The sequence below is a fragment of the Petaurus breviceps genome, unplaced genomic scaffold (genome assembly GCF_028583685.1).
Source record: "Petaurus breviceps papuanus isolate PSGF00001 unplaced genomic scaffold, PetGlider_PUasm1.0 229, whole genome shotgun sequence".
Lineage (NCBI taxonomy): Eukaryota > Metazoa > Chordata > Mammalia > Diprotodontia > Petauridae > Petaurus > Petaurus breviceps.
This window is the reverse complement of record NW_027185903.1, coordinates 19319155-19331205: the sequence shown is the minus strand read 5'-3', so window position 1 is coordinate 19331205 and position 12051 is coordinate 19319155. Positions and strand designations below refer to the sequence as shown.

General features: G+C 33.2%; 1 protein-coding gene across 1 annotated transcript in view; it reads right to left on the bottom strand.

Annotated features, from left to right (window-relative positions):
• Positions 1-4795: 4795 nt before the first annotated feature.
• Positions 4796-12051, bottom strand: part of JMY (junction mediating and regulatory protein, p53 cofactor) — a 113797-nt gene continuing 106541 nt past the window's right edge. The window contains exon 11 of the mRNA XM_069096316.1: positions 4796-10156. The gene's annotated coding sequence lies outside the window, so the exon portion shown is untranslated. The remainder of the gene's footprint in view (positions 10157-12051) is intronic.

The window sequence follows — 12051 nt, the reverse complement described above, 5'->3', positions numbered from 1 at the left end:
CACATGGCATGAATAGAATTCTTAAAGAAACAAGGGACAGTCACAAAAGATAAACTAGGTAATTTCAATTACGTGACATTGAAAAGCTTCTGCTTAAACAATATCAATGCTTTTAGGATAAGAAAAGAAGTTGACTGGGGAAAAATGTTTTTGAGTCAAATATTTCTGAAGAGGATATGATATTCAAAGAATGTAAGATATAAACAGATATAAAAGGTCAAGAGCTACATCCCCATGGATGTAACCAAAGGATATGAACAGACTACTCTTAGAAGAACTGCACCCTCCTCTCGAAGAAACCTAGACATCAAAAAAAGCTACATGTACAGTGTGTGTGTGTGTGTGGTGCACGTGCACGCATAAACATGCATATATTACAAGGTAATTTGGCAGAGGGTATGGAGAGACAATAGGAACTGGAGAGATCAGGAAAGGCCTAATGTAGGTAACACCTGAGATGAACTTTGAAGGGAACTATTAGATTCTAAGATGTAGGTCGATGAGGACGTGTGCTCCAGATATAAAGGACAACCAGGAAGGAAAAGTCATAAAGATAAGAAGTTGGAAAGGCTAGAAAGGACAGTTTGGTTGGATAACAGAATGCATGGAGGAGAGGAATGTAGAAGACTAGAAAGTTAGGTTGGGGCCAAATTGTAAAGACCCTAAATACCAAGGAGTTTGTATTTGATTTTAGAATAGGTAGCCACTGCAGTTAATGTGTAGGTAAGCAATGTATCAGGTCTGTGCTTTAGATTGTCACTTGAGCAGCTATGTGGAAAACGGCTTGATTATAATTTTTGCCTTATTTTTTGTTAGTACTGCAAAAAAATATCAATCTTGTGGATTGATTTTGTATCCAATAACCTTGCTGCAAATATTTATCATCTTAGTTTCTGTGCTGTTTCTCTAGGGTTTTCTAAGCACATAATCAAATCATCTGCAAATAGGGGATGTTTCCTTTTTCCTGTTTATACCTTTGCTTGATTCTTATTTAATATTTAACTAGGGTTATATAAAATAGTGAGGAAAGAGGGAATCCTTATTTTTGGGGGGGGGTATGGAAAAGTTTCTACTATTTCTCCATTACACACAATGCTACATCTTGGATTTTAATGATTTTGATTCCATTAAAAATGGCATTTTCATGCCTAGGGTTTTCTTGAGGGTTGAATTTTATCAACAGTCTTTTCTGCATTTATTGAAGTAATCATGTAGTTTTTGTAATTTTTGGTGGTTTATGTTTAATTTTGCTGATTGTTTTTATTAGTGGTCAGTCAATAAACATTAAATGCTTACTATTTGCTAAATACTGTGCTAAGCATTAGTAATGGGTGAACAATCTTTGCACAACCTGTACAAATTCAATTTGGTCATAGTAAATTACTTTTTTGGATGCATTTATTGTTGATTTACAAAATGGAAGAGAAAGGAATAAGCACTTATAGAATACCTACAATGTACAGATTTTTGCAAATAGTTCATTTGATCCTTATGATACCCCCGAGTAGGTAGGTGCTACTATGATCTCCATTTTACAGTTGAGGAAATTGAGGCAAAGTGACTTGCCTAGAGTTACAGCTATGAAGTATCTGAAGCAGGATTTGAATGTCCTCCTGGCTCTAGGCCCAGCACTTTATCTATTGCAACACTAGTTGCCATCTACACTATTACTGGTTTGTCTATGATTCTCTTTGTTCTCTCTTGAGTATGGATCACCTTTGCCTAATTAAAATGTATTTGGTGGGCTTATTTCCATTTTTTTTTAGAATAGTAGTATATTAAATGCTCTTTAAATGATAGAATTCAATAGAAAATCCATTTGATGCATTTTTCTCTTTGGCAATTTAGAGATTGCTTAATTTTTTGTTGTTATTGGGTTAAGATCTTCTTGCATTGTTTGGTCATTTTATATTTTTGTAGATTCTCAACAATTTCAATACTGTTCCGCTGGCACATAAATTGTTTTTGAAAAAAAAAATCAGTGTTTCCTAAACTATACTTAGCTTCAGTATCTCTTTCCCCCCACCCCCATCCAAAGAATCATACCTCTATATAATATTTTTCAAAGAGAAAAAAAAATCAGCACAACTGATACACTGAAAAAACCTGGAAAAATGTACAACATAGAACACTTGTGAACCACCCACTTCCTATCTCTCATAGCAAGTCCTGCTTGACCTTTAAGTCTTTACTTTTGACTTTTTGGGTGTGTAGCTGTTCTTTCCATCTACATTGCTGTACTTCTTAGATATTTTCTTGACTCTGTTTACTCTCCAGTTCATGTTGACTTTTTCATGCTTCTCTATATTCATCATACACCTTTTCTGACAGCACAGTAATATTTCATTCATTCATGTACCAGAATTTTAGCCACTCCCCAATTGATGAGCATTTACTTTATTTCTAAATTCTAGCTATCACAACAGTGCTGCTAGAACTATCTTGTTTTATAGAGGGACTTAAACAACAACCAAACAGCCTTCCTTGGAATACAAGCCCAGTAATGTAAACTATGGTCCAAAGGGTATGGCCATTTTTGTCTTACCTGCATAATTCCAAATTACTTTCCAAAATGCTTTACTATTGGGGGCAGCTAGGTGGCGCAGTGAATAGAGCACCAGCCCTGGAGTCAGGAAGAAGAGTTTAAATCCATCTCAGAAACTTGGCACTTACTAGCCCTGTGACTTTGGGCAAATCACTTAACCCAAACTGCCCTCCAAAAAGCAAAAGCAAAAAATGCTTTACTATTTCACAGTTCCACAAATTATGCATTAACAGGCCTACCATCTCACCACCTTTCCAATGCTATTGCAATTTTTTGAGGTGAAATCTCAGGTTGTTTTGATTTGCATTTTTTATGCTTATTTGAAGTACTGTAGCTATGAATACAGTACTTCACAATTGTATCTACTAAAGAATGACTTATCTATATACATATGCACACACATATAATTTTTAAATAGCAAACCATTATCAGAGAAATCGGACTTTTTTTCCATTGTGGATTTCCATTTTATGTTGGCTTTTTAAAATTTTTGGTTTTGTTCTATCCCACTCCCCAATCCTCCCCAAATTTTCAAGATTTTTCTATTTCTCATGGCATATAACTGAGTTTTTTCTCCACACAAAATTTTTTCATGTTTGGTAGTTTTTTTCAGAAATATAAATTTTTTTCTAAAGACTACCGTAGCTGCATCCCAAATGTTTTGCCTTACTGTTTCAGTTATATTTACCACTATTGTCTATAATTTGTGGTTTCTTTTTGCCCAATTGTGTCATTAGTCTGTATTTTTTGCTCAAATTTCCTTCCTTCATTACTAGTGTTTTATTGCATTATGGTTTGTAAATGATTTTATCTACCTCTTGCATTTGATAAAGAGTCCTTTATTTTTTTAAAGGCACTGTGGGATCAATGCATACTTAATTCTCTAAGTGGATTCCTATTACTAGACTACATTGCCACATGAAGCTTGAGTCCTTTCTTCTTTTTCTTACATATCTGAACTGTGGACTCAGCATGGGTCAAGGTTTTCCCCAGTGGACCACATGAATGACATTAAATGAAATAGAAAATAGTTTAATCTGGCTGGCATGACATCATATAGCATTCAATTACCTAAGGTAACTAATTCATATTTAGTGGTGGATTAGGCAAAAACTTTTTCTATTAATTGCATTTTGGACAGTGGCATAAAGAAAAATTGTTTATCTGCCAACAGCTAATACAACCTAAAATCTTCCATTTACTTTCACAATGAGACTTTATTACTATCTAAATATGTATGCCTGTTTAATAAAAGTCAAACACTTAGGATTCAACTCAGGAGGAGCTAAAACTGCCCAGTTTCCTCATTTTGCTATTTTTTTCCCATTTCCTTAAAGGAAGAAGACCTAAGTAAGCACTATCCCTGGGATTATTGCTCTACGGCAGAAACAGCATAAGCAGCAGACAATGTTTTAGATGGGAGGTACACTGTAGGACTGAAGAGATAAACAGAGGGTATAAGGGCTTTGTGAAGAGGACAGGGGAACAAAAGATTAGAAATCTCAGTGAATAAAGTAGGCCATCCACTCAAGCTGACTTCTATGTAGGGAATTTAGTTGAAGTTTTTTCTTCCTGTTTTTATTACTTCAATTTTTAGATTTTCCATGGGAAATACTTCACATCAATAGATAGAAAACTTGAACTCCTTTCATTACCATTTGCCAAATGGTAGTCATTAAGGTACATTTGTCATTTAAAAAAGTTAAATAAGATATCCATAGCATCTGAAAGCAGTTTAAGATTTTAGGTAATTTTTTCCAAATCCATACTAATAATCACATTCCCTGTTAAAGGTGGGATCTAGCACTTTTATCTTCAAAAGTTTAAAAACCACCAAACTCACAATGGTTTTTTCCCACTATAAGACAAAATATTTTCACAAAATACTACTAGTACCTCTTACACAAGAAGGCTTCCTTTTTGTTTTATATTAAGTTATGTGATCCAAGCAGTAACTCAATGTAACTTCTGGTTGTATACTGCTAAAATTTCTTGATTACTGGGAGAAATGACATGATTATCCTACCTTTAACCCCTCAGGAATCTACAATTAACATCAGTGCCTCTGGTCTTACATACACTTTCAATTAATGAAAACATTTTACTACAAACTTTGGAGGAAAGTAAGTAAGAAAATTATGTTCTTATAGCATGCTTAAAGAGTAAGATTTACATGAATGATCCATTCCACCTAAAATGAGAATCACAAATAATACAGAAATCTTTTCTGAGTAAGCTAAATCAAATAACTCAAATAAATATCCTTTATTAAAGAAAAGAAATATCGTTAAGCACCAAAACTGTATGCTGTTACATTGCATGTACAAGAAAAGTGATTGCAGTACTTGGTGTAGAATATTTTAACTCTGAAGTCATGAGTGTAAAAAACATGAAATAAAAAGCAATACAATAATTACATTGCAGAAAAGTTGCACTAAAGAAAAAGGCAACAGTTAGAACAATTATTGGAGATTTCATAGTATTGCTCTAAATGCTTGCTTAGTTTTTTCTTTACATTTTGTTACTTAATACTTCAGAACGCTGAATATTACTTAGTATTGTAAATTTGCAAGAATTGGCATTTACAATACAATGTGCATTTAAAATGTCCACTCAAATACAACTGTTAAAGAACTTCTTAAAGCCAAACACAATGTGCTAGTGTTTTTTTTTTTCCCTACTTTTATAATATTGCACAAAGCTAGTGAAGGGTGGATCAGTTTGCCATTAGAATTTCCATTTATCCAGACAGGCTGAAAAATGTCAGTTTAATTAACCCTAATGAGCTGCACTCATGCAAAATTATCTGTAGTTTTCTATTCTTCATAAACTGAATATTGTGGCTTCACACTTGGCAAGACATACCGGACAATGACGCTATGGAGATACTGTCAAAGGTAAAGAAGTCATTGTATGGGTCAAATTGTCTATCCCTCCTGCTTCATAGATGGAGGGCTTTATCACTTCATGATTAAAATGACTTCTTAAAATGAGATTTTGAAAGAAGTTAGACTAGCAATTGTACCCTTTAACAGTAACATACAGGTCTTAAAAAAAAAAGTAATATAAACCCTTTGTTTTGGCATGATCATGCCTTCTGAACAATTATTATGTGTGTATATATGACTTTTTTTTCTGTTACTCAGGGCTTTCTTCACTGTTAACTAGAATCACTACTGCCTCATTTTCCGTCTCCCCACACACAATAAAATCTACTGTACACAAAGTAGACCCACAAATTTGATAAGGGTTGTTCACTGTCAAAATCAGAGGTATTTTCTGTATATCCACAGAGTTTTGGGGTGGAGGGAGAAGAACATTTGTTCAGTGAATTTGGAATTCCTCAAGGCCAGAGATAAAGAATTTATTTTGTTAGACCAGAATCAAATTAAGTTCTAAAAGTGCCAAGGTGTAAACATTGTGGGCCAAATTTCGGAATTTGGAATGAATAGACCTTTAAAAATAACTCAACAGATAAGATAAACATTTATATATATGTGTACTCACACACACACAACACACATACACAAACATGTATAAAAATCAATCCAGAAAGTATACTGGCATCTCCCTCCCACCTTTAAAAACCTCTAAATGTTTACATACATGACAGTTTAGGCAGCAATATAAACTCACTTTGTAGGAAAATGTCTTAAATTATACTATATTTATAGGCTTAGAAAATATCCACTGCTTCCTTTTACAGAGCAACTAATTAGCAGGGACATTGGTCAGTGTGCTTTAGCTAGAGAGCACTCTGCAATAAAGTTCAAAATGTAACTACCAAATCTGCTGGTAGTTCTAAATAAATGCAATGTGCTCCAACAGGAAGGTGCTTCTACTTTCATCTCTTCTTTCTGAAATAACCCTCACTACTTTGAAACAAATCAATTTTCTAATGCTATACTACCGTTTTTTCTTTCATCTTTTGGGAATTTAACAGAATAATATAATTATTAAAAAGAAAATAAAATCTGCTTAAAATGAATATAGAGCCTTAAAAATTATAATCTTAATTCAGTGCAACAAAGAGAACAAAGGTTAACAATAATTAAGCTTATGGTTCCTCTTATCAATTGGGTTGCATTTCAATAATGCACCTGGCCAGAGTTCAGAAATATTTGACTAAATGAAAAACATGTTAAAGGCAAAATGGCTCTTTATAAAGAGCTATGTAAAGTATCCGAAACCCCAAATCCCTGATATTGCCACTTAGGACACAAGTTCTTTACAACTAATAGCTGATGTTAAGTGTGTGTGTTAAGATTATAAAACTTTGAAACAGGGTTTTGTGTTTTATAAAAAAACAAAATCAAAACTAGAAAACTTTTCCCTAAGCTACAAAAGCTACCTTCATCTTATGCAAACACAACAAATGAATAAAATGATTTTAAAATATTTTTATGGATATGTATAAAAACTTGTTTTTCAATTCCAAATCACAGATGTTGTCCTTTCATTTTGGCTTTTCTTTCACTTATGACTATGAAAACTTAGTATCTGTGATGGCAGCAGTATACTCCTCATGTCTTAAGACCCTGTTTTATAGTAAATGGCCTCATATATCCCACCCCCTAGATCATCTACTATCATTACGCATCTCACTCAGCTTATAATAAACAAGTAGAGTCTGTCTGTCACATAGAAGCAGAATAAATGGTTATAATTTCATGTAATAGAAGGTTATAAAAGAACATATTGTGCAGTGTATTATATCTGGACTGAGTCTCTTTTCAAAATGCACTTTATAAAAGCATTTCTGCTCCAAAGGTTTAAGGGATAGAACTTGAAATTATTATTTTTATACTACTCACATGCTCATTAAGTCTACAAAGATATGTCAAACAAGCAAGATAACAATCTTTGTAAATCCTCCTAAGCCAGGCATTTCCCCATACTGTGACAGCACCACCAAGATTTTGCAGCATTAGAAATACTTTTTCTATACACTGTACATGGATATATACACACAAATTCAGTTCTATTATTAGAAGAAATATGTGAAACTGACTTATGGACCAGTAAGGTTAATCTTTTAACATTCCAAAGTCAATACACACTTGCTTTCCTACTTAAATACATGGCAGCCTGGACTGGAATTGTATATTAACTTCTATTTCTCATTATAGAAACATGATAAATGAATAGTAATAAAATTGTCTTTGAATAACAGGTTTAATTGGAGGGAAGTAAATCAGACAACTTTTTCAATGAGACAAGTAGCTCTTGGAACTTCTAAAAATATAGTTATGATAGTATGTAGGTCAGTACAATCACCCTACATTTTAATGGGGGATGAGTACTGAGAAAGGAAAGAATATAATCTTGTTTAACTTTGTTGGTATCTGAAATCTCATGTTAAAAAAAAAAAACCCTTATAAATTATATTAGTAATTGGTGGAGTGAATCAGTCATCTTGCCATCATAAATCAATTTGATATAAGCAATGTAGCCTTGCTGTGCTACCTTCATCTGGGTAATGGCAATGGAAACTCTCTTAAGACTGCCTTATAATGAAGTGCTTTTAGTACCTGAAAAGTGGTGGAAGACATATCTTCCTTAAGCCAAATTCTGCTTTCTATGAAATAATCCCACAATGAGGTTCCAAGTACATATTGTTATTAATTTTAAAAAGGGTCTCTCTTATAGGTTCTCTGTATTATTAAGTAAAAAAAAAAAAAAGATAGGAAGTCCTAGAGTGGGAAAACTTGTATCCAAAGGTATAGCTGAAATAGTTCTTTGTTTTTTTCACATATGTAATTGCTTACAAAGCTGCTAAAAACAAAAACAGTATTACTAAACCCAAACTTTTTTTTAAATTAAAAAGCAAGTTTTAGTGGTTTCACTGTAGTACACTTTTCTTGCTTAAAGATTCTAGGACAACTAAATTTCATATATTAAATTTGCATTACTAATCTGCCTAGGTAAGACATGAATCTGTAAAATGTTGCCTCAATAAAAAGAATGCCACTTTGGAAGAAGGTTGCTCACAAGCACTTTCCAAATATTTCTTCAAACAATACTTGGCAATATCAACATTTGAATGGACAAGTTATTTTTTTTTAAAGTCAAGACATCAGAATAGACTAAGACTTTATGACCTTTGTCCAGGGTATCTTGCCGGCTCTCCCCACACCCCAATTGTTTTAAAAGAAATGAGGTTGAAAGTTAGTATGGCATTACTTTTTTTTTCATTCATTAACACATGAGTAGCAGTCCATATATACCGGGACTTTACTATAACACTGTTCTAAAGGTCTTACAGGACTGGGTATTGTGAAGCTTCTTGTTATTGCAGTACTTAATTCTTTTTGTACAGAGTCTAAGATAGATCTCCCTTATAGAGTGAGAACCTACTCAAGAGTTCTAGTTTCAGTAGACTTTAGGTAAATTCTTGTTTAGTCTAATCGAGATGCTTAACTATTCACAACTGTGAATAGATTAATCTCTTAGTATTCTGGTAGGGTAAAAAAAAGTAAATTGCCTATAAACTACTAGTCTTCAGATGTGAATCGTTTTTCACAGTGCAGAAGAGTACTCATCAAAGTTTTACTTAGAGGGCTCAAAAGTAGTGAACTGTCAATTGAAGAAACTATCATGTCTATTTTTTTGATAGAAATCACTGTGGAGCACACTTTGTTTTTAAACTGTGGAGCACAAAACGAAATTTATATAGTACACAGATTAAAGCACTGGATCCCCATTATGTAATCTTCATGTGATTTCAAATAGAAATTTCATGAGTTACATTAATCAACAGTTCAAACAGAAAAACTAAAAATTTAAGTACTATCAGATTACAAAGTATTGCTTCTCATAACAAAGTTGCACATAAAGTTCAAACTACTATAAACTCAGAATTATGAACAGCTATTTAAAAGCACATGGAAAGTTTTACTTCAAAAAACATACAAAGTGTAAGACTGTGTGGCTTTCTAAAAATGTGCCGGGTTAAGTGTATCATATGTCATTGTAAATAAATATTAACATATGTATCTCCATGATTACTCTATGTTTCTATAACACAGAAACTTAACATCTTTATGTAAATTCTTTTGGAGATGAACAGTTACAAAGTTTGGGGTTATTTTCCAACTGATTTTCTTACAACTCTTGTCATATAAACTACAAGGGTAAACTAGGACTTTTTTTTTTAGAAGATGTTTGAGTGTTCGTGGAATAAACTGATGTGGAAGAAGCTGTTTTTCAAGCAGATGACTTCTCAGTGCACTGAAGGGCAAATTTCATAGCAGTCCTGATATAACTCACAGTAGATATTCATCAATGCAACAGCATTCTTCTAACTTTAACTGGCCGCTCTACTGATGTAAATGAAAAAAGTGCTTTTCAAAGAACTGGGAGGGTATCCTAGAGACATTCTCTTCATTATGATTGCTTACATTGCACATCTAAAATTCACTTTGTTTAACCTCTATGTAGTGGAATGGATAGAATCATGAAGATGACCTATAAAATGACTTCCCTTTTCACACACTGAACTAACACAGTTTAGACTGCAGAATCAAACTGCTTACAAATTTCCCCCAAAGGAGTAGGAAGATAATCTTCAACTGTGGGTATTATTTTTCCTCTCAGTGGCTGTTAAGTCACCTGTTTTCAAAAACACAAAAACAAAATCATGTTAAAAAAAAGATAACCTCTTAGCGGTAACGTTTTAACTGTAGAATGTTGCATTTATTATAAAATGTGGCCACTGTATGAGTTTTTTTTTTTTTTTTGTTAACTGTTATTCTTTGGTATAAAGGAGGTCTGAACTGATTTGGGAAAGAAATTACTTCCAGATACTACTGTGATCAAATTAAAAATGTCTTTTGAAGTATGGGATGGTGCTTTTTTGTTGTGTCTTACTCTAGCCTTATAAACAGTCACTATAAACAGTACAGTATAGTGGGAGACTACAAAGATCATAGATTTTGAACAGGATCAGACCTTTTTAAAGGGTCATCTAAGCCAAACCCTGATTTTTACAGATGAAGAAACTGAAGCTTGCAGGGTAAATGACTTGACTAAGGCTGCATAGATGGTACAGGATTTAAACTTAGGTCCTCTGACTCCAAATCCAGTGTTCTTTCCACTCTACCATCCTGCCTCCTTGTGGACAGGTAGTGAAAGATACATTTTTAAAAAATAAAATCTGAAAACGGTATTTTTAAAGCCTTATCAACATATTTATATAGTTTACTTTTCTTCTATATATAGGCAGCATTCTGTATGACAGAGATACAACTAAAAAGGCAATTATAAATGGTCTAAATGACAAAAATATTACATACTATCTTTAAGCAATAGGTCCAATATTCTATATATAATAATGCTTTAAGGTCCAAATCTTCTAACAAGTCAAGACTCCCAATGTTCCAGCAAGTTATATTTCTCTTTAAGCTGCTTATCACATAGTCTAACATATTATTTTTGCATGCCTTAGCACTACCTTATACTATAAAGTCTTTGAGGAAATAGAATATCTTATTAATGCATTTCCTTTAAAGGGCCTAGGAGAATGCCTTGCACACAGCTAGCATAAAACAGATTTTTTTTTTGGGGGGGGGGAGAAATTAAAGAAATTAAATGGAGCCAAGTTAAAGAATCTTTTATATATTTCTAAGCACTATATATGTAACATCTATACATATTTACACGTGTAGAATTATCTAAAAATTATGAATTACTTTGAAATTCAATTTCTAAAAACAAAGAAAATTCTACATGTCTTCATCAGTCCTTCCTACTCAACAAATAGGAGTTATATAAACTACTTTAGGCATTGACCTAGTTTCTTGTCCCATTGATAATGTTTTCCTTATCCATAAAATAATGAAATTATATTAGAAAATCTTTAAGGTCCTTTTTAGTGCTAAACTTCTAAGTATTCAAATCCAAATTACCGGAAAAACTCAATCACTCATCTGCCTGAGAAGCAACATGGTTAGTGGTAAACAACATGAAGTCGGAAGACCTAGGTTCAAGTCCTACAGTGCCATTATATGACCATGAGCATGTAACTGAACTTCTCAGCTTTAACTTATTCCTTTGTAAAATAGGGACACTAACAGTAATTCTTGATATGTTTGCTGTGAGGCTCAAATAAGAGTCTATATACAGTCAGTCAATAATTGAGGGCACAAGGGACTAAAATTACTTAAAAATGGCAAAACTGGCCAAGAGGCATAGTAATGATCAGTTAATATAACTGTCTGGAGACTTCTGGGAGATTTCTTTCTACTTAAAACCAATTTCCTAACTTTCCTTGATAAAAATTTCAAATTTAGGGAAGTAGAGGACATGACTAGTAAAATTATTTTGGAGCTAGCTGGTGAAGGGGAAGTTATCAACCAGATATTTGGAAGACACCAAGAGTTTCCAAAAACAAAGTCCCTTCTGTTCATCACAGACAGAGAGAATGATATGAATACAGAATGCTGATGGAAAGATAGATGCCTGGCCTGAGACTAAAAAAGCAAGTTCATTTAAGAGGGATAGAAAAG